At 45.7% G+C, this 21,151-nt stretch overlaps 1 non-coding gene across 1 annotated transcript; it reads right to left on the bottom strand.

Annotated features, from left to right (window-relative positions):
- Nucleotides 1-4,022: 4,022 nt before the first annotated feature.
- LOC114809745 lies at nucleotides 4,023-4,159 on the bottom strand. Its single transcript, XR_003757523.1, has one exon. It is a non-coding gene; the product is annotated as a small nucleolar RNA SNORA7 (small nucleolar RNA).
- Between the last annotated feature and the right edge of the window lie 16,992 nt (nucleotides 4,160-21,151).

Here is a 21,151-nt window from a genome sequence, read left to right as displayed (position 1 = left end):
ATAACAGAGCTGGTAGATACATTAGCTGCTAGACTCTTGAAGACACTTCTCCTCTGGTCCTCTGATTATCTTAGTTCTCCTTCTTTGTACTGTGGGAGAAAAACTTCACAGACTCTGTGTTGTATTCATAAGGTTATGTCAGAGACAAGTTTATTTCTACTAGCACTTCTAGCACTAGTAGGGAGTGGTGACTGACATAGCAGTTTCCTATGGTAGAGAAGGCTAGCTCAACTTCAAGCAATACTGAGTTTCTTTATATACAGTTGGTTCAAATTCCTAACTTCACATGTGATCGAAGAGCACAAAACATTATATATACCTTAATACAAACAGCAGTAAACTCTACTTAGGGTAATTACTAGGCCCTGCCTGGTTCTCTCCATTATAAGTATCTGGTGGGCATACATTATCGATAAGCGAGTTAGGAATCCTGATCTGGCTTCTTCCTATCTCAAGACCTTGACAAACCAAACTTCCTGATAAACAGATAGGACAGAATAAAGTAGAGAGAAGGATACGTGATGAGCTCTCTTCAAGTAAATGGAGGCTTGGCCAGACAAGATGGAGTTTGGGCCTAAAGGTCCAACACATACCATCTCTTTGTATTCTACCACTTCTAGGGACTCTAGAAACCAGAGTTACTCTTGTTCACTCAAACAAGGTGGTTAGGAGACAATCAAACCAGCCTAGAAACAAAACAGCTCAGAAGGAACAGTAAGATGAGAAGGGGCTAATGCAAGGCCTAGACCACTGTGCTTCCACATACCTTTATGAGTTTATTTCATCCTTCCTGAAATGGAGTGAATACTCCAGACTTATTATAATAACAATAATAATAATAATGTTGGTATTTGTTAAGCGCTTACTATGTGCAGAGCACTGTTCTAAGCGTTGGGGCAGATACAGGGTAATCAGTTTGTCCCACGTGAGGCTCACAGATAATCCCCATTTTACAGATGAGGTAACTGAGGCACAGAGAAGTTAAGTGACTTGCCCACAGTCACACAACTGACAAGTGACAGAGCCGGGAGTCGAACCCATGACCTCTGATTCCGAAGCCCACGCTCTTTTCACTGAGCCACACTGCTTCTCCAATACAGTGACAAAACAAGGTCTTTATCATTATTATTATCAGTATTGCCTGTAATAATATTATAATAGTACTAATGATAATAATAATAGTACTTGTTAAGTGCTATGTGCCAAGCACTGTACTAAACAATGGGGCAGACTCCAGATAACCAGGTCCCACAAGGGCCTCACAATCTAAGTAGAAGGGAGAATAGGTATTGAATCTCCATTTTGCAGATGAGGGAACTGCGGCCCAGAGAAGTTAAGCGACTTGCCCAAGGTCACACAGCAGGTAAGAGGTGGAGCTGGAATTAAAACCAAGTCTGACTCTCAGGCCCCTGCTCTTTCCACTAGGCCATGTTACTTTGGTTTGGTTTCTGATCTCTTTTCAGATCACACCTTTCAGGAGATGAGTATCCATTAAACCAGTGATTAAAAACAACAACAAAGCACTCAACAATGACTCTGGGATCCTTCCAGAGTCTTGAGGGAGAGCTTCAAGCCCACCATCCGATAAGTCTCTTTCATGCAGTCCCCTGGGTGGGTCTCTCTGCTCTTCCTCATGCTGAAGCTCTCCTACTGGTTGCTTTCAGGCCATGGACTCTGCTCTATGATGCCTTCCTGGAGCTGGTCCTATCTGGAGCTGGTCCCCATCTGCTTGGCCTTTCACCACCCAGAAGGGCTCAGTGTCATTGGCAAACCTGGAGATTTCCCAGAGCACACACTTCCAGTTCTTTTATAAAGATATTAATCAAATCCAGTTTAAGCACAGATCCCTGGCTTTTCCACTATTTACACTTTTCTACCCTGAAAAGTAGCTGTTTAAGCCTACCCTTTGATGCCTCTTGTCACTCCAGTATTCTGGACCTCCTAAGTACCACGTTCAAGTGCAGCACACTGACTGGGCGCTCAATAAATTCTGCTGCTACTCCTCCTCCTCCTATTCCTACTACTACTACGCCAGCTTTCTACCTGATGAAAAACATTCCCTCCAATCCCATGATTTCTATTTAGAGAGCCTCTGGTATGGAACTTTGACAACAACTTTTCAGAAGAAAAGAAGCTTCAAGACCTAGTAGAAACAGCCTGGGGCTAGGAGTCAGGGAAGGTAATCAGGTTGGACACAGTCCATGTCCCACATGGGGCTCAAAGTCTTAATTCCCATTTTACAGATGAGGTAACTGAGGCACAGAGAAGTGAAGTGACTTACCCAACATCACACAGCAGACAAGTGGTGGAACTGGGCCTACTACCCATGTCCTTTAAACTCCCTGGCCTGAGCTCTATCCATTAGGTGACACTGCTTCCCCGCCACCTAGTAAGTGCTTAATAAATACAAGAATTATTTTTCTTCTGGTTCCCCTCTATCCACGTAGTTCCTCATAAAACTCCAGCCAATTAGTGAAGCACAGTTGTTTTTCTGGGTATTCATTGATCTTAAACTTAATGAACAATTCCACTAATTGCCCAGGAATAGAAGTGAGTCTCATTGGTCTTTTTATAGAAGGAAGTTACATTGGTGATCCACCAGTCTTCCAGCTTGGTGGCTTTTTCTAGTGATGAAAAGAAACCACATGGGATTGGCCAAGACCTCAAGAGGCAGGGGTGAAGGGGAAGAGAAGTGAGGTTTGAGTTTCTCAAAGCAGTGTCAGGATCCTGGAGTGGATTGGGAGGAGTAGAGCATTATCCTTGTGAGAAGCAGCATGGTCTAGTGAATACAGCACAGGCCTTGGAACCAGAAGAACCTGGGTTTGAATTCTGGCTCCACCACTTGTCTGCAGTGTGACCTTGAGCAAGACACTTCACTTCCTCCTTGCTTCAGTTACCTCATCTGTAAAATGGAGAATAAGACTGTGAACCATATGTGGGACAGGAACAGTGTCCAACCTGTTAAACTTGTATCTACCCCAGTGCTTAGCACAGTTCCTGGCACATAGTAAGAACTTAACAAATACCATAAATAATAATAAAAAATACATCCTTCAACTGTAGTCATAAGGGGGGAATAGTAGTAATAATAGTTTTTATTGTTCAAGAACACATCCCATCTCAACCACTGACCTCCTTGCCTCCAGCCTCTCTCCTCTCCATCCAGACCACTCTGATGCCTAGTTCATTTTTCTAAAAAATTAATGTTTGGTCTACTTCTAACCACTCCTCAAAACTTCCAACTGCTGCTCATCTTCCTCTGCTGCAAACAAAACTCATCACTGGACTCAAGGCACTTAATAGGCTCATCCCATTTGCAGACCCATTCCACTCCCACTAAAACCCAGCCCATACACTTTGTTCCTCTAATACCAACCTACTCCCTCACTCTCGTTTCATTTGCTGTAGACCCCTTGCACATTCCCTCCCTCCTTCCTGGAACTCTCAGCTCCTACATATCAAATAGATGGTTGCTCTCCCCCTCGCCAAAGCCCTAGAAAAATCATCTCTCTTCCAGGAAGCCTTCCCATACTAAGATCTCATCTCCTCACCCTTCTTTCATCCTATCCTGCCTCTCCAATGCCCTTAGTCCCACCCCCTAAGCACTTAGGTACTCTCCCAACCCCATCTCCCACAGCACTTCTGTATACATCTTTGTGTTCAGCTGTTTCCCCTACCTGAATCTTTTGCTAATGTCTCTCTCTCTTGTTAGAATGTAAGCCCCTTGAGGGCAGGAATTGTGTCTACCAACTGTAGTGGACTCTCTCAAGTGCTTAGTGTGGTGCTCTGCACCAAGTTGTTGTTGTCTTAGGCTGTCGAGTTGTGTCCACCCATAGCGATGCCATAGACACATCACTCCCAGAACACCCTACTTGCATCTGCAAACATTCTGGTAGCATATCCATAGAGTTTTATTGGTAAAAATACAGAAGTGGTTTACCACTGCCTCCTTTCATGCAGTAAAAGAGTCTCTACCCTCGACTCTCTCCCAAGCTGCTGCTGACCAGCACAGGGGAGTTTTGACTTGTAGCAGATTGCCTTCCACTCACTAGCCACTGCCCAAGCTAGGAATGGAATGGGTATGCCTCTGCTTGACTCTCCCTCTTGTAGTCGTGTCTGTTGAGTACTGGCAACTCTCCAGGTGCGACCTTGAGAGGGGCCGCACCAAGTTAGTGCTCCCTAAATACCATTTGGGTGGATAGACAGATTGATTGATAGTATTAGTAATATTAGTTGTTGGTTGTAGTAGTAGTACTAAAGAAGCAGAGTGGCCAAGTAGAAAGAATATGGGGCTGGGAGTCAGAGGACCTGGATTCAAATCTTGCTCTACCTTATTTCTTCTGTATGACCTTGGACAAGTCACTTAACTTCTCTGTTCTTCAGTTACTACATCTGTAAAATGGGGATTAAATCCTATTCCTTCCAAGTGGAAAGAGCACAGGCTTGGGAGTCAGAGGATGTGGGTTCTAACTCCGGCTCCACCACTTGTCTGCTGTGTGACCTTGAGAAAGACACAACTTTTCTGTGCCTCAGTTACCTCATCCGTAAAATGGGGATTAAATCTATGATCCCCATGTGGGACAACTTGATTACCTTGTATCTATCCCAGCACTTAGAACAGTGCTTGGTACATAGTAAGTGCTTAACAAATATCATAATTATTATTATTATTATTTAAAGAAGCAGCATGTTTTAATGGGTAGAGCACAGGCCTGGACTCAGAAGTTCATGGGTTCTAATCCCGGCTCTGCCACTTGTGTTGTATAAACTTGGGCAAGTCGCTTAGCTTCTCTGTGCCTCAGTAACCTCATCTATAAAATGGAGATTAAGACTCTGAGCTCTATTGTGGTACAGGGACTGTATCCAACTCAAATATCTTGTATGTGTCCCAGCACTTAGTACAGTGCCTGGCACATAGTAAATGCTTTACAAATAACCACAGTTATTTTTAATATTACATTAAAAAGCAGTAATAGTAGAAGCATTCTCGAGCACCCACTTGGTGCGGTGTTCTGCAGTAGGCTCTTGGGGAATGAAAGAGAATGTTTGCATACAAGTAGGAAGAAAAATCTTAGGAGACTGGCTTGTGGTTTCTGCAGACACTACAAAAATGAATAGCACAGAGCAAATACCTTATAATCTAATTAGACTGGTATGCATTTTGGACTATCTGTAGATACAAAATAATATTGTACCAATCTGATATTTCCCCCTCTAGTTATACATGCAATACATCTTGAGATAGGCAAGTGTAATTGCTTTAATTAAATGTAGCACATTAGTCATCAGGATGAGGTGAAGGGCAAGTGGCTGTGGAGATAACAAGGACTTAAAGAGCTCAGGAGGGCCAATAACTCAGAATCTCAAAGCCGGTCTGGAGGAGGAAAAGATGCAAGTCCCCAGGGGGCCACACACAAAAAAACGGTAAAGGGTAAAGAGTAAAGGGTGAAGATTTTTACCTTCCCCACCCCTACACACTCCACAATCTGCTGGTGCACAGCTAGACTCTTCACTGCCTTTCTAACCTACTGGGGAGGAAGGCTTTTGCTTTCTTGTCATTTGATTGATTGGTTCTGCCAAGAATATTTCATAAAAGCCACAGAGAAATAAGGGAGGCCAACCTTAATTATTTGATAAAGGTTCCAAGCTGGTTATTACTGAATCATCCAGCTAGGCGAACACCTCACCCTCTTGTCGGTGGTTTCCTGAGCAGATAAGAGCCCTCTGGTCTGCAGCTGGTCCAGGCTAGCGCTGCAGGCAGCTATGGACCCTGCTGTCAGAGTTTGGTTCTGATTGTCCGGCTCACCGAGGTCAGCTGCTTAGACACAGCACTGCTGCCAAGCATGGGCCCCATCAACTCGGAGAGAGGACAGCTGTTTGAGGGGTTTTAGGAAAGAGTTTCAGGGAAAAAACCCTTTGGGGGGAAAGCCAAAAGTGCTTTGAGAAGCAGTGTGACCTAGTGGCTAGAGGATGGGCCTGGGAGTCAGAGGACTTGGGTTCTAATTCCAGTTCTACCATTGTCTGCTCTGTGGTCTTGGAGAAATCACTTAACTTCTCTGTGTTTCAGTTACCTCACCTATTAAATGAAGATTAAAACTGGGAGCCCCATATAGGCTTATATCTAACAGTGCTTAGTACAGTAGCTGGCACATAGTAAGTGCAGCGTGGCCTAGTGGATAGAGCACAGACCTGGGGCTCATAAGGACCTGCGTTCTAATCCCAACTCCACCACTTGTCTGCTGTGTGACTTTGGGCAAATCTATAACATGAGGATTAAGACTGTGAGCCCATTGTGGGACATTGACTGTGTTCAACCTGATAAACTTACACCTACTTTAGCATTTAGTACAATGCCTGGTACATAAAGTGCTTAACAAATACCATAAAAAAAATTAAAGTACCAAGTGCTTATATGTAATTCTTCAAGCAGTGGCCAACAACAAAAAGCACTCAGTACAGTGTTCTGCAGTTATTCAATCAATTCATAGTATTTAATAAGTACACTGAGCCAACACTGTACTAAGCATTTGGGAGAGTATAAGAGAAGAGAGTTGGTAGACACAATCCCTGCCCTCAAGGAGTTTACAGTTGAGTGGTATGCAACCATATCAGACCAAAATTCCTGTCCTGCATGGGGCTCAGAGTCTAAGGGGGAGGGAGATGAGGTACTGAATCCTCATTTTACCTCTGAGGAAACTGAGGAACAGATAAGTTAAGTGACTTGACCAAGGTCATTCAGCAAAGTGGAGGAGGTGGGATTATACCTGTCAGGGATAATAACCCTGTCCCTGACTCAACTCTATTGGAGGAATTCACCACCCACAGTCCCAAGACGGAGAAGCTCCACATACCTCAGACCTGGATTAACACAGCAGCACCATTTATGCCAGAAACCTCTTTCCAACTCTTCCTGTCATCATATCTATTACTACCTAGCAATAAATAAATAAATACCTTAATAAACTGCTGAATATATAACAATATTATTATCCAGAAGTTCTAAGCATTTAGCATGGTGCTTTGTACACAGTAAACACTCAATAAATATGATTGAATGAATAAATGATTATCTACTGATGTTGCTCTCTCTGGTCTCCTCCACTTAATCTCATCTGTTGTTTAGCAGGTAAGCAGAGCCTCTAGTATGTTTTTAACGATTCCAAGAGTTTGATTGAATGAATGAATGAACGAATATTCACTAGATCTCTGTCGACGGGTGCAGATAGGTGTCTTGGAGGGTCTGATCACTTACAGCTCTCCAAGCTTTTCCTGGGCCAAGATATCCAGTGCTGAGTCTTTCCCTCTCCTGCCAACCACCTGGAACAAGAGTTTCCCATCTTTGGAGAACCTCTGTTCTCAGCAAACTGCAATGCTCCTTCTTCATCATGGGACTGGACCAAATTACCCATTTTGTTTAATGGAAAGGCCTCAACCAACTGAATGGGCCTCAAACAAAGTCTCTGGTGGAAACTTTGTGCTCTTCAGGCTTTGGGCCAGCATGGTTTCCAACCATAATAATCAACCTCTCACTCTCATACATAGGCTCTCCTTCCACCTCTACTTCCCCAGAATAATAATAATGATCATGGCACTTGTTAAATACAGTCCACAACCCACAAGTGCTCTTTAGCTCACTATGGGCAGGGAACGTGTCCACCAATTTTGTTATATTGTACTCTCCCAAGTACTTAGTATAGTGCTCTGTACACAGTAAGTGCTCAATAAATACAATTGATTGATTAAAAATGCTTGATAAATATCATTGATTGACTGATGCAGTGAGATCAGTTCTCCATTTTGAACTTCACTTTAACCACCTTTTAAATAGGGAAAATAGAGAACAGAGATGTTGACCAGGCCAATATCATCACAGCTGAGAGAGCTCTGAGAAATCTCTCTCCCTCACTCTAAATCCAGGGAGGACTGCCAGAGTCCAGGCAAGGTTTGAAATGGAATGGATGATTTGTCCAGGAGATTTCAGATCAGCTGCTAACAGAATCAGACCAAAACGTCTGCCTGGATCCCAACTCCTAATTGCTTTAATGAGATGGAGGTCGAGAAGCTGCCTCACCTGGTATTCCTTGGCTCCCTGCCTGGCTTCCCAGACGTGACGTCACTCTTCCCGGCTTTGGAGCTCTGCAGGCTGTGAGCAGGAGGGAGAGACGCTTCAAGGACACGACGGCAGCACAGCCGGAGGAGGGAGGATATCGACGAGGATTGCTGGGAAAAGCCGGCAGGAGACAGAGTGTGCTGGCACGAAGCGGCCTGAGATAGGGATGGGGAGGGGAGTGGAGGAGGGGATGAGGGGATGAGGCCAAGAGGGTGACTCACATGAAGAAAGAGCAGCCTGCAGCCCTGGAGACAAGGACCCAGGGGTACAGGGAGAGGGGGAGAGAGGGAGAAGGAAAGCAAAAGGCAGGAAAAAGGAGGGAGGGAGGGAGGGAGGGAAGGAGGGAAGGAGGGAGGGAGGGAGGGAGAGACAATCACTTTTCCCCCTTTCAAAGCCCTATTGAAGGTGCACCTTCTCCAAGAGGCCTTCCCAGACTAAGCCTTTTTTCCTCAGCTCCCCCTCCCTTCTGCATCACCACAACTCGCTCCCTTCGCTCTTCCCCCCTCCCCTCCCCAAAGTGCTTATGTTTTTATGTATATCTCTATCATTTTACTTTTTTATATTGATGCCCATATGCTTGTATTGATGTCTGTCTCTCACCCTCTAGACTGTGAGCCCACTGTGGGCAGAGATTATCTCTATTGCTGTATTGTACTTTCCAAGCACTCAAATATGAACAAATGAAGCCAAAAACAGGGATGTCCTTTGCCTTTTCCAAAATGGAAATCAGAGTCACTCAGTCAGTCAGTCGCATTTATTGAGCATTTACTGTGTGCAGAGCATTGTACTGAGCACTTGGGAGAGTCTAATATAACAATAAACAGATAGACTCCCTGCCTGCAAAGAGCTTGTAGTTAGAGAGTTCAAGATGTTTCCATGCCAAGGAAATAGAGTGAAAGACTAAGTAAATAGGCTCTGAGTATACTCTTGCTAATGAATCAAAATAACAAGTCCTCGAATATTTCAAGTGTTCTTGGATAAAGAAATTCCAATCTTTCTCACCCTGATTCCCACAGCACCGCCTTGGGGCCAGGAGGGAGGAGGGCTCATCGGCCTCATTTAACAGTTCCAGATTGGTGCAGATAGATTTTTTTAATGGTATTTAAGTGCTTACTATGTGCCAGGCACTGTACTAAACTCTAGGATAGATACAAGCTAATCAGGTTGGACACAGTCTCTATCCCACATAGGTCTCACAGTCTTAATCCCCATTTTACAGCCGAGTTAACTGAGGCACAGAGAAGTGAAGTGACTTTCCCAAGGCCACACAGCAGACAAGTGGCATAACTGGTCCTAGAACCCAGGTCCTTTTGACTCTCAGGCCCTAACCACTAGGACACTAGTGGTGGGATTGGGCGTAAGGGTCTCAGAAGGCTCCCTGCACCCCCAGATGCAAAGACACCAGTGACTGGTGGGACCCACAAAGACAGTAGATTCAGGCTGATGGGTGGGCAATATGGTTTTGATCCTGAGCCAGTGATCAGATTACATTGGTGGGCAGTGATCCGAGCCCCTCCATACCCCCATATCGACCATCCAGGCACTACATGAAGCCTGAGAACACAGAGAGCTTGAAGAACATAATAATAATAATGTAATGATAATAATAATTACTATGGTGGAATTTAAGCACTTACTATGTAGTAGGTGCTGTACTAAGCACTAATCCCCATCTGAAAGATGAGGTAATAGACACAGAGAAGTGAAGTGACTTACCTAAGGTCATATAGCAGACTTGTAGCAGAGCCAGGATTAGAACTCAGATCCTTCTGACTCCCAGGCCTGTGCTCTATCCACTAGGCCATACTGACTGTGGGGGGTTTAACCCATGGAAGCTAACTGCCTTGCCCCCTGCCTCTCTCCTGCCCCAAGGGTGGGAATCCCAGTTCCTAACTAAAGCCTGTGTTCTCCCCACAAAAGACTCCCCTCCTGCTGGCTGCCAGGCCTGCTTTCTCCTTTAGGCATCCTGGACATTCCTAAGAAGGATCCCACCCTTTTCTCCCAGTATTTCCTGAGGCCCCCAGAGATCGGTCCAACAAAGAAGGTTCATCAGTGCTAGTCTTCAACTCATATCCCCGTCACTTCACTAGATCCACCCAATCCAGTTCTGCTGTCAGAGGAGCAGGGGCTGCTTTGTAGGACTAGGGGTTGAACGTGCATCTAGGGAGAGCAGGGTGTGGCTGAGTTTGGCCTAGGGACCCCTTTAGCTTCTACCACACCTCCTACTGGTTTACCTGCACACTAAGCCTGCTGTCCTGATTAGCAATTAACAGTCAGCCTCTCTGATCCTCGAGTGGGATTTAAATTGTTTATAGCCCAAAATACAAATGAGGGGATCGAGGGACAATGGAAATGGGAACCCCAGTTGGGACAGGGACTGTGTCCAACCTGATTATCTTGTATCTACCCCAGTGCTCATTACAGTGCTTGGCACATTGGAGGCACTTAGCAAATACCACAGGTATTATGAGAACAGCATAAGGAACAGGAAGCAGCCTAGGCTCAGATACCTTACCTAACAGGCTGAGCAAATCCCTATAATGTCAGGCCACTGGGGAGCAGAGGCTTCCAGGGGTGGGTCTTCTGGGGGCAGCACTTCCAGAAACTGAGATAGTCTTGGGCAGGGATGAGGTTGGGAGCCCCTCCCTCACAGGAAAAAGCTGCTAAATCTCTGGCCATTGGACTAATAGGGAAGCCACATAGCCAAGTAGAACGAGCACCAGCAGATTTGGATTCTAATCCTGTCTCCACCCCTTGCCTGCTGTTTGATCTTGGGGAATCGCTTAACTTCTCTCTGACTCGGCTTCCTCATCTGTAAAATGGGGATTAAATATCTGCTCTCTGCTCTCTTTCCACCTTACACTGAGAGCTCTACATGTGAGATGGGGACTGTGTCTGATCAGATTGCACTGTATCTACTCCAGGGAGTAGCACAGTACTTGGCAGTTGTAAGTGCTGAACAAACACATCATCATGATGCTCTTATTATTATTGTTCATATTGTTTTACCTGAATGTCCTCTGGGGCAATCCATTCCTGAGCAGCTGAAATGCTCATCTGTGTCTTCCGGGGAAAAGCATGTGATGCCAGCCTACCAGGACAGGAATAAATCGACTCTGAAATAACCAACTTTTAATGAGGCTCTTTTCTCCTTTTCTCTAGCGTGGTATATGAAGTGTGTAATCTCCCAAGAAGATTTGCTAGGCATCTCGGTGACTAAGGCAAGATGTAATTGGAATGGGGAAGGATCATTTATCTCTGGCTGTAATGAATTGGCGATTTTCACTTTCCAAAAAGACCTGGACCCAGAGAGAAGCTCACATGTCTTGCACTGCTCCAACCTGAGGTTCAGCCCGAAAGCACACAAGACAAATCGATGTGCCTGGCCCACCGCTCTGGCATTATTACCAATTTTTAATTGGTTTTAGCTCAATCAATGCTTCATGTGGCACAGCAGATCAGGTCAACTTTTCCACTCCATTTAAAAAATAGCTCCTAAAACGAGGGTATTGCTGACACATTTATTCATTCATTCATTCAATAGTATTTATTGAGCGCTTACTATGTGCAGAGCACTGTACTAAACGCTTGGAATGAACAAGTCAGCAACAGATACAGTCCCTGCCATTTGATGGGCTTACAGTCTAATTGGGGGAGACATTGAGCACTGTGGTCTTCAGCTCAGAGATGAGAAGAATCCCAGGACAGGAAGGGCCTTGGAAAGGCTATCTAGTCCATTTCTCTGCCCCCACCTAGACCTGTCCACAAACCTCCTTGGACAGCTGAGTCTCTATCCTGTGGTTAGGCAAAGCCAGAGAAGGAAATTTTGGAGTCACCTTTGTTCACCGATTCCAATGAATAACAGCCCAAGTTTCAGAAATTTCTTCCTTATAGCTCTATCCCGAATCCCTAGTGCTACAGCTTAAGCCCTTGCTTTTCTATCCTCCTCAGTGGAAAGATGAATGAGTGGCACTCCTAGGCTTTCAGGTTATCGTTAGCTTCCTACATGGGAAGCTGACCTTTCTTACGACAATGAGTTGGGATGGGACATAAATAATGAAATACAAACAGGAGCCTATTCCCTGCCCACTTAGAAGGAGAGATGTGGATGGAGATATACCCTGAGTTCATTACAGAGTAGGAGAATATGCCTGGTGATGTATGAATGTTGACTTAATAGCCTTAATAGCTATTAAAGCATTCACACAGTTGGATCCCATTACGGTTGGAAGTCAGAAGCAGTCCAGCTATTACCTCGATCTTTAATTGCGGGGGAGATTCTAGAATTTGGGCTCCCACGATCCCAGGCCCAGAATTAATAACAACAATGATAATATTAACATTAATAATATGTGCCCTATGGGCATGTCTATAGTAGCCAGAAGGCACTTTCGATAATAATAATACATATTTGCTTGCCATCTGTTCCACCAATTCATTTTATTCCTTTCTAGGGGCATAATTTCATTAAAAGTTCTGGGAAAATACATCGCATTCTTCAGGCGATTTTGCTAGCATGGGGAAAAAGAAGTGGGTGCGTGTAGATCAGTCTTGAAAATAATTACAAAAAATGGGTGGTAAAATAAATGGAAATCACAGTCCTTATTACTCTTCTCATGTACAGCATGTGACAGGACAGATAAAATATCCAGTTAACTGGGGCCAGAAAAGATGTTGCTGCCTCAATTAGTCAGGTCTATCTGTCCAGAAAATTCAAGGGTTTATGTACTTCCTTGCGTGTAGAAACCAGGAGTGTTGTGTGGCATCCGTGCGAAATGTTATCTGTAAAGCTAGTTCAATCAATTAGTCAATCAGAAGTATTGATTGATTGCCACTGTGTATAGAGCACTGTAATAAGTGCTCAGGAGAGTACAGTATAGCAGAGTTGGTGGACATGAACCCTACCTGGAAGGAACTAATAGCCTTATGGGGAACACAGAGAGAAAATAAGGGCATGTAAATAAATATTTTGAGGTTGGGGGTGGGGTGAGTATCAACAGGCTTAAGAGGAAAAGACTCAAGTCCACAGGTGACATAGAAGGGAGGGAGAAAGAAATAATAATATAAATACTGATAAAAATAAATATATTTGCTAAGCACTTACTATGTGCTAGACACTGTACTAAGCACTGGGGTGGATACAAGCAAATTGGGTTGGACATCGTCCCTCTCCGACCAAGGGCTCACACTCTCAATCCCCATTTTACAGATGAGGTAACTGAGGTCCAGGGAAGTGAAGTGACTTGCCCAAGGTTACACAGCAGACAAGATTATTCTCTATTGCAGAAAAGAGAATAATAGAGACTAGAGAATTGCAGAATTGCCTGCATCATTTTTCTACAAAAACGTTCAGGACATGTCACCCTGCTCCTCAAAAGACTCCAGTGGTTGCCCATCCACCTCCGCATCAAATAAAAACTCCTCACCATTGGCTTTAAAGCAATTGCCCCTTCTTACCTCATCTTGCTTCTCTCCTACACCCCAGCCTGCATACTTCTCTCCTCTAGTGCTAACCATCTCACTGTGTCTCCTTCTCCCTCTCTCACCACTGACCCCTAGCCCGCTGGCCCTCCTCAAATCTGACAGACAGTTACTCTCCTCATCTTCAAAGTCTCTGCTCTCCCTGACTTTCCTGTCACTGTGGACGGCATGACGATCCTTCTCGTCTCACAGGCCCGCAACCTTGGTGTTATCCTTGATTCAGCTCTCTCATTCACCCAACACATCCAATCTGTCACCAACACCTGCTGGTCTCACCTTTACAATATCACCAAGATCTGCTCTTTCCTCTCCATCCAAACGGCTATCATGCTGGTACAAGCTCTCATTATATCCCGACTGTATTATTGTGTCAGCCTTCTCTCTGATCTCTCCCTTCCTCCTGTCTCTCCCCACTCCAGTCTATTCTTCATTCCGCTGCCCAGATCATCTTCCTACAAAAATGCTCTGGGCATGTCACTCTCCTCCTTAAAAACCTCCAGTGGTTGCCTATCAACCTCCGCCTGAAACAAAAACTCCTTACTCTTGGCTTCAAAGCTCTCCATCACCTTGCCCTCCTACCTCACCTCCCTTCTCTCTTTCTACTGCCCACCCTGTACACTCCTCTCCTCCGCCGCTCACCTCCTCACTGTTCCCTGTTCACGCCTATCCTGCCGTTGACCTCTGGCCCACGTCCTACCACTGTCCTGGAATGCCCTCCCTCCTCACATACACCAAACTAACTCTCTTCCCCTCTTCAAAGCCCTGCTGAGAGCTCACCTCCTCCAAGAGACCTTTCCAGACTGAGTTCCCTCCTTTTCCCTCTGCTCCCCCCCACCCTCTGCTTCTCCCTCTCCCCCCTTCCCCTTCCCTCAGCACTGTGCTCATTTGTATATATAATTTATTACCCTACTTATTTTGTTAATGAGGTGTACATCCCCTTGATTCTATTTATTGTGATAATGTTGTCTTGTTTTTGTTTCATTCTGTTTTGCTCTGCCGTCTGTCTCCCCCGATTAGACCGCGAGCCCATCATTGGGCAGGGATTGTCTCTATCTGTTGCTGAATTGTCCATTCCAAACACTTAGTACAGTGCTCTGCACATAGTAAGCGCTCAATAAATACTATTGAATGAATTGAATGAATGAATGAAGGCACATCATTTCCAAGAGGCCTTCCCAGACTAAGCCCCCTCTTTCCGCACCTTCCACTCTCTTCTGTGCCTCCCTGACTTGCTTCCTTTGCTCTTACGCCCTCCCAGGCCCACAGCACATGATTTATTGTTATATTTTCACAAGTGCTTAGTACAGTGCTCTGCACACAGTAAGTGCTCAATAAATATGATCGAATGAATGAATGAATAAAGCTTGGCAAATGTTTACCTTCACACTTGCAGTGAAAAGCAGCAGAGGCAGAAGGGGAAGGAATTCTCTTTGTTCTCCTTGGCCTTATGCATAGTGAAGTGCAAACACAACACTCCGTTTGACTTATGGTGTGGTCATAAGCCCGAAGTGGCCTGGGGCCTCCATAAAGCCTTTTCTTGAAAAGTGGCCATTCCCACTATTTATGTAGCACTTGGCTCAGAGGACTTCCTGCAGGCTTTTCCGAGCCAGCTTCTAATTCATTTTTCTGAAGCCCATGGAGTCAAGGGAAAAGGCGGAGGCACAGAAAAAGAGGGGAAGAAAGAATAGGAAACAATGGATCCCAAAGTTATTCTAGGTCAGGGGCCGAGGCAGGGTTGGAACCCAAGTGACTCCACTCCCAGCCCCGCATTTGATCAGTAGAATAGAAGGCCTTCTAGTGCAGAGTACTGTACTAAGTGTGCAGTAGAGGTAGACAGCCCAATTCAATTATTCACTTCCATTTATTGCGATATTTCATCCTACTTTATTCATTCCCTTTCTCTGACACTTGCTCTTACCACCCCTCCTGTATGCCTGCCTCCTACAAGAGGGCAGGGGATGAGTTTTTTTCCTACCATTATACTCTTCCAAGTACTTAGAAGCAAGTTTATACTCTCAATACTCAATCAATCAATGGTATTTATTGAGCATTTACTATGCGCAGAGCTCTGTGCTAAGTCCATGGGAGAACACAGTACAACAGAGGTGGTAGACATGTTACCTGCCTAAAAAGAAGTTAATGTCTAGAGGGGGAGACAGTCATTAATATAATCAAATAAAGAAATTACAGATATATACAAAGCTTGTTGTGGACAGGCTATGTATCTGTTCATTGCTGTATTGTACTGTCCCAAGTGCTTAGTACAGTGCTCTGCACATGGTAAGCCCTTAATAAATACAGCTGAATGAATAAGTGCTGTGGGGCTGAGTAGGGAGTGAATAAAGGCTGCTAATCCAAGTGCAAAGGCAATATACAGGGGGATGGGATAAGTGGCAGGTGCTCAGTAAGTACTGTAGTCAAATACAGTACTACTCTCCCCTGAATACATTTTCTCTGGAAAACTAAAGAAAGGCTGAGAGTCAGAGTGGGGTAGTGAAGAGGATCACAGGAGATGTTGGAGAGTTTTTTCCTCCTAAACTAAGCCTCCAGGGGATGAAAGCAAGTGAATGTGGGACAGGGACTGTGTCTGACCTGATTATCTTGTCTGTGCCACATAGTAAGTTCTGTAAGGCCGTCATTGGGCAGGGATTGTCTCTGTTGCCAAATTGTACATTCCAAGCATTTAGTACAGTGCTCTGCACATAGTAAGCACTCAATAAATACTATTGAATGAGTGAATGAACAGATATCACAATAATTATTATTCTTTTAATTATTCTATTCCATTTTGCCCATGGTGGGAGTCACTGCCTCCTGAGGCTGTTTTGCTGTGTCTCCTGTCATGAGATTTGCCCCCTCCCTCACCTCCCCACCCAGCTGTCTCAGAAGAAGGTCGTACCTTCCTTGTGGTTTGGTTGTAGATCTGAGAGGGGAGGGAGGGAAGGAAGGAGGGAGGAAAGAATGGGCATGTTGAATATGACAGTCTAGGGTCGATTGGCAGATTTCCTCTGACCTTTTCCTGATTCATGACACACAAAGAGGGGAGAGGGCAGAGTTCCAAAGCTGTGAGGGCAGATTCAGCCTCCCCGGGCCTTAATCTCAGGAGCCACTCCTGTACCATCAATCTTATTTGCCATTTAAGTCTTTCTCCCCCTCTTCCCCACTCACCAGGGATCTGCTCCTGACCTATCCGGACAGCTGTGTGTCACCGGGGAAAGGAAGGCAGAGCTAGGAAGACAAGTTCTGTCCAAACACCAGTGGGACCTCTGCTGTCGGGACAGTTTCCACCAAATCCCACCACATTCAGGGAGGGCAGTGAGAAAGGTCCAACCTGACTTTTCCGACTTGGTCAGTGGGCAGAATCCATCCTCTGGCTGCCTGGAGTGGAAACTGGAAACTGAGAGGGCAACCCCGATCTGTGGAGATCAGCACCACCTCTAAAGCCCCCTCATCCTTCCCGTCAGGGCTGATGGAGCATCACAATATATGACTGGCTGTCTGTCCCTCCAGCTATATTTAGGGCCCTCCTCCTGGGGGCTCAGGCTTGGCTGGGAACTGGGCTTCCCAGACTGCTGAAAAGAATAAAGTGGCAGGGAAAGTCCTTGGGGCTGGTCGTGACTGGGACAAAGGGAATTTCCATCCTCAGCAAATGGTTAAGGGAAGGCATTAGGAACACGGTGAAGCCCCAGGAGGATCTGAGACTCTGGCCTGGGCTTTTTGAAGGGCCTGAGTTTCTCGGCAGGCCTGGAAGCTGCCTTGGCTCCAACAGTTCAGGAAGATGACTTCTGGAACCTGGGAGTGTATCTGTGTGGTGGCACTTTGGATTGAACCCCATCTGGGGTTGCTGGACTAGGTGCTGTGGGAAGGAGAAGGAAGATGTTCCTTGAGGAACTTGACATCTCTAGAGAGAAGCAGGGTAAACACAAGGGACAATACAGAACCATGTGAATCCCAAAATTCAAAAATTGAATTTGAAATTAAAGGCAGCACAGAAGAAAATGCTGATAGCTGTACTAGAAATAAACATCTCTGAAGACTGTAGGTTCCTCACATGATTGAAGTCTCCTGAAGGGCTCCAAGGCCTCAGTACAGTGCTCTATCCACAGTAAGTGCTCAATAAATACCATTGATTGATTGACTGAAAAAGGACTTATTGCTCAGTGAAAGGAGGGCAAAAGTGCAAAACTGGGAAGACTTTCTGGAGTAAGTTTGAAGAAGGGACAGCTGTGTATATGGGAGGGCGGGGGTGAGGTATGGGGAGGGAGGCACCAATTCAGCCTTACCTGCAGCTCTGTGGACACACATTTGACAGGTATTGAGAGGGATGTTATGAGGTGGGAGCAAGATTGATGAGTGATAAGTGGCCTGGAGGCTGCTCTGGAGGACAAGGAGGAGATCATCTAGGGCCACTCAGGAGCTGAAGGGTCTCCTCCACCTCACAATGAAAAAAATGTGGTGTTTGTTCAGTGTTTCTTTCATACCAGACACTGCACTAAATGCTGGCATAGATATGATCTAGACAGTGCGGACACAGTCCCTGCCTAAGTAGAAGGGAGACCAGACAATTCCCATTTTACAGGGAAAATAACGGAGGCACAGAGAAGTGAAGTGACTTGCCTAAGGTCACACACAGCAGGCAAGTGGCTGAACCAGGATTAGGACGCAAGTCCCCAGATGCCCAATCCAGTGCTCTTTCCACTAGACCACGCTGTTTCTCGATTCCTCACTCCTCCCACCACATAAGGAAACTGAAGAAGCTCAACAGAAATAAACCACACAGAGGAGTGAAGCCCAGCTCAAAAGCAAGTCCCCTGACCTAGAGCCCTCTGGCTTCAGCAGACCCATAAGTCTCTCCCTCAACAGGCACCTACTGAAGAGGAAGGAGGAAGAGTTTGAGAGAAGAACTCAGGAAGAAGCCTGCTTCTAAGAGGCTTTGAGACCCCAAACCACTTCCAACAAAAAAGTTGGGTTCTCCGTAAGGAGTGGGGCTCAGTGGAAAAGCACACAGGTCTGGGAGTCAGGAAGCCCGAGTTCTAGTCCAGTCTTTGCCACTTGTCAGCTGTGTGACCTGGGTCAAGTCCCTTAACTTCTCTGCTCTTCAGGGGGCTCCTCGGTAAAATGGGGATAAATAGCTGTTGTCCCTCCCTCTTAGATAATGAGCTCCAAGTGGAACGGGGGACTATGACAAATCTGATAATCTTATATCTACCCCAGTAGATATATCCTTGACTCTATTTATTGCCATTGTTCTTGTCTGCCCATCTCCCCCGATTAGACTGTAAGCCCATCAAACGGCAGGGACTGTCTCTATCTGTTGCTGACTTGTTCATTCGAAGCGCTTAGTACAGTGCTCTGCACATAGTAAGCACTCAATAAATACTATTGAACGAATGAATGAACCCCAGGACTCAGAACCATGTTTAGCACATAGTAAAAGCTTGATATATACCCCGATTAGAATTATTTTCCTGGAGGGCACACAGGATGAAAAGCTTCTGGAAGTTCTGACAGCTATCAAACCAGTGTAAGATTGGAGCTGTGCTCAGAACTCCCACCCCTCCTCCCCAGAGGCTTAGTACAGTGCTCTGTACATAGTAAGTGTACAGAAAATACCATCGCTTGATTGATTGATTAACCCAGTGAGCTGGCTGAATGAAAGGAATTCTGCAAGCCTACACTTTGGCCTCTGGCTTTTTAGACTTTACCCTAGAAGAGGTGTTTCAAGTATGTTTTCTCCTGCCAACTTGCCAAAACAGGAAGAAAAGTCCAGTGGAGCTAGGCGACGTGCACGGGCCCTGCCTTTGGTGTGCCTACCAATGCGAAGCTTGGCTTAGAGTACAAGTTCAGCATTGGGCAAGGAAGTTCCACTGCCAATGTCACAGTGATATAGTTGGATTAGCCAAGCCAAACCTAGGTGGTCCTGCTCTGGAAGTAGGAAGCATGTTGGCAACCTGTTAAAAAGCAGCATGGCCTAATGGATAGAACACAGGCCTGGGAGTCAGAAGGATCTGGGTTCTAATTCCGGTTCCTCGGGCAAGTCACCTCACTTCTCGGTGCCTCGATTATCTCATCTGTAAAATGGGGATTAAGATTGTGCGCCCTAAGTGAGACAGGGACTATCTCCAACCTGTTTATCTTGCAACCACTCTGGCATTTAGTACAATGCCTAGCCCAAGTAAGTGCTTAATAAATAATATAAAAAAAGTGGGTCCCACTTTGGAGCGGGTTTCTGCCTCTTCTCTCCATCCCCTTGTCCTAGAATGAAAGTGGGCCCTGTCTCCTTCCTGTTCTCTGCTCCTGCCCCTGTTCCCCACTGACCTCCTTTCGTGGGATGAGCCACTTGTCCTCAGGAGGCAAGAAGGGCAGTAGAAACTCTGGTGGTCATTGTGGAGGAGGCAGATCAGCGGCAGTCAGGGAGAACATCCCTGCTGGTCTAATCCTTATATATCACCACACCTACCGTGCCCTTGCCAGTCTCCCACTTACCACCCCAGGATGGTGGTGTGACCTGTTTCATCTCTGCACCCCTGCTCGACCCTCCTTGGGTGAGTTAGCTGCACTGGTTGCTGCGGTTTCATGCGACAACATTGTTGTGTTTGGGGCAACCCCGGGGGAGTTGGTTACCCAGCTCCAGTCCATCATCCTTTCTAGAAAATATGGGATTAATATTCACTTCTGAGAGCGGAGGAAAGCAGATCCCCCTTTACTAAATCAAATGTTACAAACAGAGTAATTCAGGATAGATGGCGTGGAGTTGTAAAATAACTCGATAAATTACAAACATCCACAGCACCGCAGTTTAGCAGATCGGTAACTCATCTCTGCCTCTCTCTGTACACAGCGGGTGCAGGTCAAACATGTTTTTGAGGGTTGCCTGTGTCCTGATGAGATCTAGGCACCCCACTGCTGCAGAGAGTGGCCATAAAAACAATAAAACAGTGAATGTAGGACCAAGTCGTGGCACTGCTCAATGATAGAATACAGTCCTGGGGAATGGGATTTCCTGAGTTTGCTTGTCTTGTGTCCCTGAGGGCACCTCTGGAGGAGGGCTTTTCATCGCTCAACCTCAGTTTCTCGAAAATCTCACTGGTTCACACACTTGGGAGTACCCTCCTCGAAACTTCTGTAGATATGTGCATTCAATTATTTATTATGATGGCTAGAGACATCACTATTTTTATAGTTGTTTCCTCAGTTAGAGGATAAACTCTATGTGAGCAGGGAGTATATCACTTTGCCATTCCGTACTTCCCAAGTGTCCAAGTGGATAATAATTGTGGCATTTGTTAAGTGTTTACTGTGTGTCAGGCACTGTACTGAGCTCTGGGGTGTAAACAAGCAAATTGGGTTGGACACCGCCCCTGTCCCACGTGGGGCTCACAGTCTCAGTCCCCATTTTACAGATGAGGTAACTGAGGCCCAGGGAAGTGAAGTGACTTGCCTAAGGTCACACAGCAGACAAGTGGTGGAGCTGAGATTAGAACCCATGAGCTTCTGACTCCCAGTCCCATGCTCCACCTGCTATGCTCAGTCAATGCTATTTCTCCTCCTCTCCCTTCT

This window comes from Ornithorhynchus anatinus, chromosome 2 (genome assembly GCF_004115215.2).
Source record: "Ornithorhynchus anatinus isolate Pmale09 chromosome 2, mOrnAna1.pri.v4, whole genome shotgun sequence".
NCBI classification, from domain to species: domain Eukaryota; kingdom Metazoa; phylum Chordata; class Mammalia; order Monotremata; family Ornithorhynchidae; genus Ornithorhynchus; species Ornithorhynchus anatinus.
Note: the sequence above shows the minus strand (reverse complement) of the source record. Positions and strands in the feature narration are given on the sequence as shown.